We start from the raw sequence: 14,620 nt of genomic DNA, 5'->3' as shown, positions 1-14,620 counted from the left end.
ACGGAACCGTTCCGTCACCAGCACAGCCCACCCGAGGCTCGTGACGGAACGGTTCCGTCACGAGCATGGGAGGGGTTAAAGTTAATATGCTTGTTCTGCACTTCAGTGTAATAAAGGGAACATCCTTCCAAAGTGCTCATGGGGGCGTTCAGGAAAACACAAATGAGGAAAGGGTTAAGGGCGGGTGCATGGTGAGAGGGTGACTGTGAGGGAAACAGAGATAAAACACAAAAAATGCAGATTGTCTTGGTGAGAGGATATGGCATAATATCCAGAGCTGCCCAATTTGGAAACTGGGTTCAAGTCTCGACTTCGGCTCTCCTCATGAGTACCAAAAAGAAGCATTTCAGAACAGACGAGTGGAGACAAAAAAAGTGCGCTGAAGGTAACAGAAAAGGACAGAAATGAATGCCTACATGTAAAGGGGCTAGACGCCATCGGAGGAGGTAACCAAGCACCCAAAGGAGGGAAAGATACAACCCATGCACCACTGAAAAGTCAACATTTCTGAACGGCACATAAAAGAACAAATTGAAATCAATAGCTGTGCTCGAAACCCAAAGAAGAGATAACGCAGGCCTCCAAAACAGCGCATGCATGCTGCCTAGGCTCGACCTAAAAAGGAACAGGGTGGGTACAAAGGAGGGGTTACAGGGAGTGGTCGGGTGAGGATTAAAGATGGTAGGATGTGACTGAGTAGTTATCCCTGAAAAATGGAGTCACCATTGATGTCTGAAAGTGTGCAGATGCCCCCTAACTTTCAGCACCAAGCTTGAAAGGCGTTGATGGTCTTACCTTGATGCCGATTAACTTTTCGTAGGTTGAGCCTCTAAAAACCTGCATGGACAAGCACATGAAAATAGGTCATCACACCCGTAAGGGAGGGCCTATATTCATGCATTTGCCACTGGGAAAGATACGTTTCCTTGCCAATGAAAGGCAACTAGTGGGACCTTTTAACTAAGGGGGACACAATATCCATCTCCCCAATGGCGAAGGGTTGTTGTGAATATAGGTTGTAGAAATGCAAGTTGGGGAAGATGGTCGGAGACTGCATTGCTTTGAACAGCAGCACACATGTTTTGTGTTAGTTGTGTTCCAAAACAAACAAGCCCAGTGATGGTGCCATGATAGGATCAATTAAATAACATACTCCTATACCCAGCTTTCATGTTGCATCGCATTACCGTTGATGGGCAGCCAGTCTTTATTTTACCCTGCTACATCCAGAAGGGTTCTCAAGTGTAGTCGCTTTCTGATGGATACTTCCATCCGCAGATTCCTCACCTTTTGTATATTCCCCAGAAATCAGAATGGATCCAAAAATCTTTATCGGTACCCCAGCACACCGATAGGTAACATTGCGCAGCTCTGCGGCAATGTTCTGCTCTAGAAGTGACATGCAGAGACGCATATAAAGACCACCCATGAATGCCACTGTCCGTTCTTTTCTAGCCAATGTGGATCCAAAGCTACCTCTCGTCTCTTTCAAGGCAGTTTTCTACAAAAAAGTACTTAATAACTCCAGTGTACAAAGGGAATATCTCCCCTAACAACCACAAGGTTCAAGCCTTGTGGGATTGCCCCAAGCAGATGTTTACTACAGATCCCCATCAGGTTTGTCTTTGGTGCTTGGAGTCAGACCACGACTCCAAGACCTGTAACAATTGCACCTTGATGATTCTGAAGTTCATTTGGGACTGTTGGGTGAAGCTATATGTCACTACTTACCGGAAGACTCCATGCCATGACTGTTAGAAGTTGAAGGGAAGGCCCCATTCCTGCTCCAGAAGTCTTTCCCCACAACAGACCTATTTCGCATTCGAAGTCCTCAGATAAGTGAGAAAAGAAGCACAAGTCAAAGCAGGACTCTGCCCCTTCCCACCATTCTCAAACTTCTGAGAAGATGCAAGGGCATATACATGCATCTTTGTCTCTCTCTCAAACTCCATCTCCTTCTGTGCCAATTCTTACTCTCGTTCTGGAGTAACCAGACTTTCCGGGTCCCTTGGCGACACCACACCACACCAAATCCACCAGTTCTGCAAAGCTATGCTGAATCTCTTCGTCACGCTACCAACTCATTCTTTTTTTGTTTCCTTTTTCTTTGTCCTCATTGTGATTTAAGCATGTTGGAATAAAATAAGGACTGCTGGGGGCCCGTTTCAAACTGTACCAGCATGGCGTAGCCCCGGGACCTACACCTGCAAGAGAGTGTATGGGGGTGTCCTTCCGGCCACTGGGCCCCCTAGCATCCCATCCCACACTTCCTGTGTGGGTGGGCTGCATTTCTGGGACCACAAGCGCAGGTCCCACTCTTACGGGTTATTGATATTATTCTTAATCATTGGATTTTAGATTATCTTGTACACCTTCTGTACTTCAATCGTGTGACTTATGGTGTTGCTCCCATATATCCCCAAAACCTGTCCTCTTGATTTGGACCCATGCTAAGCATTCCCCTTGTGTTGGCGGGATATAACGTATCCATTTAATACAAATCTCCCGTCTAGCCAGTAAAATTAATACAAGAAGTAGGTTATTCTGCTTTTTAGGTCAGCGTAAGCGCTGTCTCGCCAGAGATCTATTGTCGCCGGGTCTGCTTCCCAGGAGACAGCACCTGGCCGCGCGCATTTCCTGTTCCAGGAGGCGATTTGAGCGGGCCACGCGCACAAGAACGCGCGCTTCAGCAAGCATTACAGACTCGACACATTAATCTCTGTGCGTCGAAAAGTGTCTTTTTTTTAGTTTCAGTTTAGTTTCAGTTACTTTCAAGAGGCTTTCACGCGCCCTTCATTAATCATTGCAGACCCAGAGACATTAAAGTGTCAAAGAGTTTATTTATTTGACTTTTAGTTACTTACATGAGGCTTTTTTTTGTAGATCGTGTCAGGCGATTGCACATTAAAGCAGCATTTCAATGCTGTATGTTTACGTGCTTTCTTAACAAAATCGTCTTTATTTGTTTGTACGTTTTTTTGGGTGTTCATCGTGTTCTTTGAGAGAAGTGAAGCTTTTGTTTGCATGGCGCCGCGTGTCTACACTTTTTGGTTTGTGGTTGGGCCAGCGTGTTAATAATGCTGACAAATACAATAAAAGCTATACTAATCAACAGTGTGTCAGGTTATTGCAATTAGAAGTAGAATACTGAGATAGGAGTGTGGGTTTTATTTTGTTTGACATGGCAGGCAAAAATCTATGTGTGCATAAATTTGTAAACGTGCTAGGTAATTATTGTATTGTTTATTGCGGACCAAGCGGCAAAGTTACCTACTATGCTTTATTTAGTGCCTTTACTATGTACAACGTTGCCTACTTTTACAGTGTCAATAAAGTTTTTCTTTCCATGGCGCCGCGTCTTTATAAGTTTTTTTTGGATGGCTGGCAGCAAAAGGCACAATTGACGACGCTTACGGTTTTTTTGATGGCTGGTGTGCTTTATTTAGTGCCTTTATATGTACAACGTTGATTACTTTTGTAGTACACAGTGTCAATGAAGATGTTAGGCCATTGCCAATAGAGGCAAAATGTTAAAATAGAAGTAGGCTGCACGGCTAAAAATATAATGGTGGTATATGGCATTTTACTTTTTCGATTTTTTATAGTGAAAGCGTACATGCTACCTTTAAGAAACAAAACTCTTCCCCAATTAACACTACAGGTTTAGGAGAAACGAAACTAGTCCCCAATCAAGTTTCAACTTTGCCCTTTCCATTGGCATTTACAATTAACATGCACCCATTTTTAACACTCGACTTTTCAGGAGAAACAAAACTTGTAACATTTACGGCTTAGCTCTTTCACCTTAGCTTTTTTGGGTCTACCGTATCGGACAACTGTAAAAGAAGACAGATAGAGGTAGTAGTGGGCACCGTGCCAACACGCACAATTACCTAAAATTATCAACTGAATTAGCATTTAAATGCTGCACAAGCTTTTTTGGGTTTACCGTGTCGGACAACTATAAACAAGCATTTGCAATGCAATAGGTCTCGCATTAGGAAAGTTTGAGCTATTGGTATTGTAAATGACATTTTTTATTTATGCGTTGGTTTTAAAAATACCGAAATTAATAGCTTTGTCATTTACAATGCCAATAGTTTTAACTTCCACAAATGTGACACCTATAGCTTTTGTAATGCAATATGTGTTGTATTTTCACGAAAATCCAAGAACAGAATTGAAATATTAACATCTTTTTGTGACATTTATAAGACAGACGTCATCGTTGTTCGAGTACTTTACGCTGGTGTTTGGATTCCTGTAAATCCCCAGCGTTGCAGGGTGCTTAAGAATTTTGTGATCACAGTTGTACTGTATTCCGTGCTGGGGGGGAGGGGAGGAGAGAGAGAGAGAGGGGGGGGGGGGAGAAAGAGAGAGAGAGAGAGAGATATAGAGGGAGAGAGGGAGAGAGAGAGAGAGAGAGAGAGAGAGAGGGGAAGAGAGAGAGAGAGGGAGGGGAAGAGAGAGAGAGAGAGAGGGGAAGAGAGAGAATTGGAGTTATGCTAATGCAACCAACACTTACCCTTGTCAATGGTCCATCTTTGTGCAGACTTCCAGATCCATCTACAAGGTTCATAAGACCTCCAGCACGTCCTGGTAACTGGCGTGTCACACTGGATTGGTTCCGGGTGCACTAACTTGTGTTAAATTCTATTGTAGCTAATACCGGTCCAGCGTTCGTCACAGAATATGTTTTTGACATTTTTCAAAAGTTTATGGTAGCAATAAATAATAACAAAGCCTCACTCATGAGTCGATTTCTTTCATTCACAGTACTTTGCCCAACCTGACTCCTCCTTATCAAGGGGAATATCACGTAATTTCGCAAACCTGTCATTCAAATGTAGGAGGCGCAGCTACTGCTAGGCAGTGCAGTTTGTGAGGCATAATACTTTTAACTCTGCTTCAAAGTCCGCTCAAGCAGGACAAAACTGCAACAACATTATTGCATTTGATTTATGTCCACTGAAACCCGCTGCCATAACAGTTTTCCAGTCGAATAAAATCCGGCGCTTGTACTTTATGTAAATGAGGAGCTCATAGGCTAGATTCTGTCGAATTAAAGAAAATGCAAGTACATCTTAATAAATCTAGTTTATTGGCCTTTAGCGCATCGGTTTGTTTGTGCGGATGGGAGAAAGGAGAGGGCAGAGATTTAGAAAGAGGGAATGGAGAAGAGCTAGCAAGAAAGAGAGGTTGTGAGTAATAGAAAGATCAAGAGAGAGAGTTAGATAAAATGGTGAGAAGGGGCAAGAGAGAGAGAAAGAAAGCGAGGGGACAGTGGAGGGGCTAAAGAGATAGAGAAACTATAGAGGGACAAAAAGAGAAACAAAAGTGGAGATAGAAAAGAAAAAGAGAGTGACAGTCAGAAAGAGAGAGAAACACAGAGAGAGAAAAGGAGAGCGATCGCAGACTTGAACTTAGTCTGCCACTGGGGCACACCCTTTCTTCACCAAGGCTTCGGCAATAACTGTTGGCATCTGCGTGGGGGTTCTGATACAAGGCACCAGGGATTCGCCTGACAAGTGTCTGACTCCGCCCCTGTCCTAATGGCCTTCCAGACACGGGCTGTCGGAGCATTTCTTCCTTTGCACAAGAGCACACCGTTCGAACTGCTTTCCACTTGCACAGCTCCTCTGTAGAGCTCTAAGCAGTTGGTGGGGAGTGCCCCGTGAGCGAACAGCCTGTCCTTCGTGTTCACCTCGCTTGCCCAACGGAAATGTAACAAACATCACGACACAAGAGCCTGCCTATGGCCAAGAGGAGGCGCCTTCGGGTAAAGTCCGCGCTGTATAAAAACGCATTAAATAAATAACTAAATAAAAAATGATACCCTTTGCAGCGAGGAGATTGTGAGTGTGGACTTGGCGCCGTCTCTGCACATGTCACGGTGTATGCGGCGGCTACTGCCATAGCACAGGGATGCAGGGCTGCTGAAAAAAATCAAAGTGCGCACTGAAAATAAAAAGTGTAAGCAGTGCCCTGAGCTGCGGCGAAAAGACACCCGAGCTTGGGAGACGAGTGTCTGGGCACCCCCAAAGCAACGCCGAATATTGGGAATACTCACTGTTACCTGGCAGCGTAGACTGCCTCTGTGCTCACACAAAGCGATACACGAGCGAAGGCGGCCCGCGGCCCTTGTCCTTCTTCTACTTCCATGGCCCTGGTCTGCTTGCTGTTCTCAGGCTGGAGTCGTGCGCAGCTGATATTAGATCCGGGTCCTTGTCCGTACTCTCTTTCTGCGGGGGGCGGGCATGCGCGCGCTCGCTCAGTTCGTAGGAGGGACGCACTGGTCCTTGTTATGTTACGCATCTGTATAGGAGGCCGAATGGGGGCACGCGCCGGCAGTTAGACAGATGCCATGGAGCCGCCGCTTCTGATCACCGCCTGCCTCCTGCTGCTCGGCGGGGCCCACGCCGACCCCTCCGGTGAGTGCCAGCACGTTTCCTTCAAGCCTTTTCCGCGTTCGCTTGTATAGGAGGGTGAATGGGGGCACGCGCCGGCAGTCAGACAGACGACATGGAGCCGCCGCTTCTGATCACTGCCTGCCTCCTGCTGCTCGGCGGGGCCCGCGCCGACCCCTCCGGTGAGTGCCAGCACGTTTTCTTCAAGCCTTTTCCGCGTTCGCTTTGTATAGGAGGCTGAAAGGGGGCACGCGCCGGCAGTCAGACAGACGCCATTGAGCCGCCGCTTCTGATCACCGCCTGCCTCCTGCTGCTCGGCGGGGCCCGCGCCGACCTCTCTGGTGAGTGCCAGCACGTTTCCTTCAAGCCTTTTCCGCTTTGTGGAATCCTCACATGCGGTGTGGCTTCGGGGGCTGTAGAGTGCGAGCACGTTTTCACATAAATGAAAGCGAAACTGACACGCGCACGTTAGACCTGAATGAAAGCGCAACAAGCAGCCAAGGCGCCAAAGCGCGCCCACGAGCACAAATCTCCGGCAGGAGACGCTCGTAACAGTCTGCTGTCCACATTCCCCTGAAAGTGATGACATAAGTTGTCGACCTAGACAGCAAGCAAAGCTTCGCTTTGCTTCCGTCTAGGCTCGACCTAAAAAAAGACAGACAGAAATAGTAGTGGGCATCGTGCCAACCTGCACAAGTACCAAAAAATAATTGAAGCAGCATTTAAATGCTGTATGTTTACGTGCTTTCATAATAACATCGTTTTAATTTAACCTTGCTTATTTGCATTGTTTTTATTTTCAGCCACGCTTTTTTTGTTGCAGCGTGTCAGGCTATTGCAAATAGAAGTAAAATACTGAGATAGGAGTGGCTAGCATAGGCAAAAGCATAGTTATTGTGAATAGCATCTAGATGCTTTAAGTTTTACATGCTTTCATTTTTACAATGTCGCTTTTATTATGTTCGACATGGCAGGCAAAAATCTATACATGCATAAATGTGTAAACGTGATAGGTGATTATTGTATTGTTTACTGCGAACCAAGCGGCAAAGTTTTGTACTATCCTTTATTTAGTGCCTTTACTATGTACAACGTTGCCTACTTTTACAGTACACAGTGTAAATGAAGATATTTTTTTACATGGCGCCGCGTTAAACGTTTTTTTTGGATGGCTGGTGATCATGCCAGGTAGCCAAAGGCACATTTGAGGACGCTTACCAGGCAGCCAGAGGCACAAGTAGAGGACGCTAGTAGATGTAAATTAAGTACAAGTCTCAGAAAGCTGTGAACTGTTGACTACCTACTGTGAAAAGTGAAGCTTTTGTTTGCATGGCGCCTCGTGTCTACACTTTTTGGTTTGTGGTTGGGTCAGCTTGTTAGGCGATGGCAAAATACAAGCAGTTTACGCAAGTACAAGTAAAGACGTTCACTCTCTACAGTTAAATGGACGGAAAGTTTGTAATGGGCGTTGACTTCCTCCAGGTAATTCTACAGGAAGTGTGTCAAAATGCGCAACTTTTGTGCACCCTATGTCTGCACAGTATTAGCTTGGGCAGAAAACCTTTAATTATTACACGAAATCTGATCTTATAAGTCTAAAATGCGCAACACGACATTTTGAAACTTAAAACTAATCATTTTATTTCTAAATGTCACACCTAAAGTTTCATACATAAGAACACTTGCTGCTTAGTGCAACTTTTAAAAAGAGTAGGTCTCACTTTTTGAAGGCACTTTCACATTGCGCTCTTTTTAAAAGCGTGCTGCATAATCCACAACAAAAAACATAAGTGAACGTAGCATGGCGCCAACGTTTACAAAATAGTATGGTTTCATTGCACTTTAAGATCATGCTGCCGCTAACAGCATTTTACACTACATGTGTTATAAAAGTGACGCTGTCTATGCTATATGTTTACGTGTTATTTTATTAACATCGTCTCTATTATTAGCTTCGCTTTTTTGGGGCAGCATGTTAGGCCATTGCAAATAGAAGCAAAATATTAAAATAGAAGTAGGCTGCACGGCTAAAAACACAATGGTTGTATAGGGCATTTACATGCTGTCATTACACCTTTACATTAAATCACTGACTTCTAGTTCAATGCATCATTCATTTCTAGTTGACATAAGCAGGCTGCAAAAGTACAAGCAGGAAGCACATGTACAAGCACGTAGCAAAAACACCAAACAAAAGTACATGTAAAGCAGAACATTTTAGATACAAACAAAGCAAAATATACATGCACAACACAGGCAGAGAATATATCAGCAAACAATAAAAACATACCTAAAAACAGCTTTCATCGCTCTTTCATGGACACCTCACAGTACACAATCAGTTGCACGTAACACTAGTCATCCATTTAGAACACCATAATGATACATACTCACAGCGCCACTTACTGCATCTACCACTCACTCTATTCACCTGTCTCCTGCCTGTTGTGACAGAACGTACTTTCAACACTAACTACTTACGATATTGCACAAATATAGGATAAACAACTTTCAGTACCAACCACTCACACTATTGCATAAATACTGGATAACCTAATCACACAACTATTTCACATCTCAGCCACTAGTTTTTGCCCTTTGACACATTACTCTGGCCTTTGTATCCCTTAACCAGTCACAAAATCACTTTTACTATACACACCTGCATTATCAACACACAGTGTTTCCACTGAGCAAATACACTACTCTTCAGAAGAACACTTGTTTAATTAATTAAAACTTTAAATAGGACAGTTGTGAACACCTTTTAATCAAATTACTAACTTCTAGCTGAATGCATCATTTATTCTTAGCTTTTCAGCAACCCTTGTTAGGCCCATCACAGATCAGCAACACGAACCACAACTACACTCTTCACTCACATTAGCAATAAGCTGCTGCCACTTGCACATTGTCTAAATGGTTGCCACCATTCATTTATCGCAACTATATTACATACGTCTAACTCATGTATGAATGCATTATTCATTTTCAGCTTTTCAGGAACACCCGTTACCTGCACCACATATCAGCAACACAAACTACAAGTACACTCTTAATTCATATTAGCAATGAGCTGCTGCCATTTGCACATTGTGTAACTGGCTTCCACCATTCATTTATGTCGACTATATTACATACCACTTACTCATGGAATCATTTGCTGCACAAGCACAGGCAAATAGAAAACACACCAAAAAAGCACGTCTAATAAATAAATCAGAAACACAAATACAAAGGCATTCAAAAGCATGCCGTATTACTAACACACTCATCTTTCTGCATAAGCACATGCCTAAAGGATAGCTGATATTAAGTACGTTTTACCTTTCATAGTACTAATAATTTATTTTATTGGATTTATTGGCGATCTAAACCTACTTTTTCATTCCTCTAAGTGAAAGCGTACAAACGACCTTTAAGAAACAAAACTCTTTCCTAATTAACACTCTTGCACACTGTCAAGTGGCTCTCATCATTTATTCATTTCGACTATATTACATAGTACTCACTTTCTAAGCATTTGCTTTACAAGCACAGGCAAATAGGAAATGCACGTAAAAGCGCATACAGAATAAGACAAACCTTAAACACGGTATAAAGTCATTAAAAAGCATGCCGTATCAGCAACACAGTCATATTTTTGCATAAGCACATACCTAAGGATAGCTGATTTTAAGCACGTTTTATTTGTCATAGTACTAATAATTTATTTATTTGTATATATTAGCGATCTATACCTACTTTTCTTATATTTATAGTTAAAGCGTACATGCTACCTTTAAGAAACAAAACTGTTTCCCAATTAACACTACAGTTTTAGGAGAAACGAAACTAATTCCCAACCAAGTTTCAACTTTGCCCTCTCCATTGGCATTGACAAGTAACATGCACCCGTTTTTAACACTTTAGGATTTTCACACGGTGGGCATGCATTTCCTTTAACATCTGTTCTTTGCATTTTATTGCCCTAGGAGATAGCTATCTACTTGAAACTTTCTACTTAAGGCCAATGCTTTACCCATTCGTAAAACATTGCAAGTGAACTACTCCTCAACGAAGGATTCAATTTTCTACTGCCGTTTGCATTGGGTAAGTTCGGCTTCTGAAAAACGTTATTCCTTAATAATGTTTTTTATAACTATTACAGAGAAAATATTATTTTAATTGCAAACCAGTTAAATTATTTATTGGATAAAATAAAATGTTATAGATACGTATATTTATGCTTTATTTACGCTACTGTTTCCTAATGCTCTTCTTTAAACACACGTATCGCTTTTTTTTAGGGGTAGCTTTTAAAACATGTTTTTTAATGTTAGCGCACCGCAAATACAACTCTTATAACATTAAGCATATAATTAATATGTTTTTTTTTTACAGGATTTGATACTTTTGAAAACTTACGGTGTTATTGGTATTGCGAGATTTGCTTAGTTGATAAAAACGTAAGTACCTATTACCATTTCATTTTAAATGTTTTAAATTAATAGCTACATTTTTTTACAGCATATATACCTTTCCCAATTGAATGTAAAAATATATAATACACGTATACTACAACAAAGTGTTTTATACATAGAAATATGTTTTCATAATTGGTATATTGTTTGTCCCGAAAAAGTCTTTACAGAAGTGCTCTTTTTAAAGCAAACGCATGCAAACTTGCAAGTATTCATTTGTTCGTATCGTATATATACAGGTTAACTTCTGCAACATTCTAATAAATATTTAATACAAAGCAAGTACGTGCCAAATGTTGTACATTAAAAGTGCTTACAAGCACGTGCATAGTCACAAGCGTTTATTAGTACGTATCGCATTATGCCCTGCGCAAAATTACAAGCATTTAAATACATGCCGCATACATCTCACATAATAGCGCGTAAACTTGCAAACATTGAACTACAGGCTGCATACATCCGACGTAATAGCGCGTGCAAACTCGCAAATATTGAATAATTTGTCAACTTACAAGTATTAATTTGTTCCTATCACATATGTATATCCAGTACAACTTCTCCAACATTATAACAAGTACGCACCAAATGTTAAGCATTAAAAGTGCTTCACTTATAACAGCATGTTCACAGTCGCAAGCGTTAATGCTGAAGTACGGGCTGCATACATCCTATGTAATGGCGCGCGCAAACTCGCAAATATTAATTTATTTGTGAACTTGCAAGTATTAATTTGTTTCTATAGTATATAGTACAACTTCTCCAACATTATAATAAGTACTTGCCAAATAGTAAGCAATAAAAGTGCTTAACTTATACAAGCACATGCGCACTCAGAAGCGTTTATTAGTACGTATCGTGCACATGCTGCATGAAAACGCGCGCAAATTCGAAGTATTGATTAATACTGCTTATACATAGCCATCACACCACTATTTACAAAAAGGTATCACACATTAATAAGTATAAATTAGTATGCTGCACACATGCCACAATATGGCCTGCAGAAAATTCAAAGCATTTAAATACATGCTACATACATGCCACATAATAATGTGCAAAGTTGCAAACATTAAAGTACGTCCTGGATACATCCCACGTAATAGCCCGAGCAAACTCGCAAATATTAATTAATTACTCATATAGATAATTACCACACAATTTATTGCAAAATAGTCCTACACACATGCCACATAATGACGCGTGCACATTAACAAGTATTATTTCATACGCCTTATATATAGCCACTACACAACTAATAATTTACAAGTTACTCACACATGCCACATAATGGCGCCCGCAAAATTTAAAGTTTTCAGACAGATCTTGCGCATAGCCGCCACACAACTTTATATATAATTTCTCAAACAAAGGTAGTACACAGTAACAAGTATTTATTCCTACAAAATGCACATATCCGACATAAGGCGCGCATAAAGTTACAAGCATTAACGTACGTGCTACACACATGGGCTTGTATTAGTGCACGGAAAGTTACAAACATTTATTTATACCTACTATGCACATACTATAAAACTCTTACTATACAAATTTACTAATGATATAAACCGTACTTTACAAGAAACAGGCATGCGCAGTTACAAGCAATAATTGTTATGTTTTACAGACATTGTACATATGGTGCATGCAAAATTATTACTATCAATAAGGTACATGCTACACACATGGGCTGTATAATGGCGCGCGTAAAATTGCAAGCTTTTATTTATACTAATTGTGCACATACTATACAACGCTTACTATACAACATTCCTAAAAATGTAAAACGTATCGTACAAAAACCTGGCACGCGCAGTCGCAAACATTAATTATTATGTTTTGCACACATTGTACGTAACGGTGAGTGCAAAATTAGTAGCTTTAATCAAACATTTTCTGCCGTGCTACACAACTTTGTAATAAAAAACACCTGTGTTAACAAAAACAGCGATTGTTTTACATATAATACATAATTACATACATATTAATAAATTAATTTAATGTCAGTAAACAAACTTACCGATTACACGCACAGCTGAGTCGACACTTCTTCAAACTACGCAGTTACGATTTAAATATTTAACGTGCATTCATTATGCGTTACGTAACAACAAATACATTTGCTGCCGTACTACACAACTTCCTAATAAAATACACCTGCATTAACTAAACATAGCGATTATTGTACAAACAATATATAATTACATACATAGTAATAAATTAATCCCAATGTAAAAAAAACAAGCTTACCGATTAGACGAAAACCAGGTCGCCATTTCTTCGAATTACGCAGTTACAATCTAAATATTTAATGCGCACGCATTGTTACGCTACGTAACAGAACGTTGCAATTTCATTGGCTGTTGCATACGTCCATTTAAACAACACACGCGAGAAAAAAAAACTAGACCGCATTGCTTGAGAACGCGGTTACAGGACATAGTAGCCGCCATTTTAATTGAGCTGATGTATACCTATTCGTCTACTGCAATAAGCATTTGTCATAACAAGATTTATTTGCATTCATACATGTTACGTTATAATTCGTTCTTTAAATGAAGTTTTGTTACAGAAAACATCTATTTACATTATAAAAAATATTTAGCATTTATTGAAGTATTACATAAAATAATGTTGTTTTTGCTTTCAATACAAAAGGCTACATTTTTTATATGTTTTGCAAATTGTCGAATCATTTATAGAATTTTATTTTGTATGGTGTATATTCTACCATTAGTGTGTCCTTGCAGTGTAGTAATCCTGAGTAAAATATTAATAAAGCAAAGGTAATGTCAAGTATACCGATTCTGGATTTCATGTAAAGGCAAAAAAACAGGATCTTGTGTGATGTTTGTACTCAAGGTACACCCTCAAGTCAAAGTTATTTGGAATGGCGATTACCCACATGCCCGCTGAGTAAAATATGTAATTTGAGAAAATTACATGGTTTGTGTGGAAGATAACATGATATTCCGCTTGCCCATTGTTTGCACTTGGTTTTATTTATCGGTAGACTTTGATGGAAAAGTTAAGTCATACTGGTTTTTATATGTCTATCTTTATGAGAATCGCATAGATGTCTGTGCTACTACCACGTTACGCCCCATTTCCATTCATTATTAAGGGTTTGCTACTATTTGACACATAGCATTTTGGCATCGTGCTCAAGTCAAATTTTTAGCAGAATATGTTTTGTGCCACAAAGTTGATCAATGCTGCCATTTGCACAACCTCACAAAGTGTGCGCCCAGGCAAATACACAAAAAAACTGGGACAGAATATCGGAATCACTCATTAGTTCAGCTCGCCTTCTCACTTTGTCCTAAGGTGGCACAATGGCTTACCGATGGCTACTGCTAGTTATCTAGTCGATGCCTTTGGGAATACTGTGGTAGGATCACCTGCCAGGGTCGCTGTATCCCATGCCGTGTCAGCCCTGTTGGTGACTACTAAAACTCAGTACCTTTCCATGTCAAGGTACGAAATACTGTTGTTGTCCAACTCTCATGACAGTGGCACCATCTCCTTTGTCGAACCTATTTTTGTTTCCCCTCAGACCTTAGTGGTGAGCCATATTGATGTATTCTATTAGCTGCTGAGCAAATCAAAACCTGTAAGGATCTCATTAATGCAGGTTTTCCAAGCTGTGATCTTGTGTATTATGTTGACGGTAAATGAAATCTCTTTGAAAATGGGTATTTTAGGAGATTCCGACCCTAGAATCTGGACATTGCCAAAGAGAGCTAGAGTTGA

Source organism: Lissotriton vulgaris, chromosome 5 (assembly GCF_964263255.1).
Source record: "Lissotriton vulgaris chromosome 5, aLisVul1.2, whole genome shotgun sequence".
Lineage (NCBI taxonomy): Eukaryota > Metazoa > Chordata > Amphibia > Caudata > Salamandridae > Lissotriton > Lissotriton vulgaris.
The sequence above is the reverse complement of the archived record's forward strand: the minus strand, read 5'-3'. Positions refer to the sequence as shown.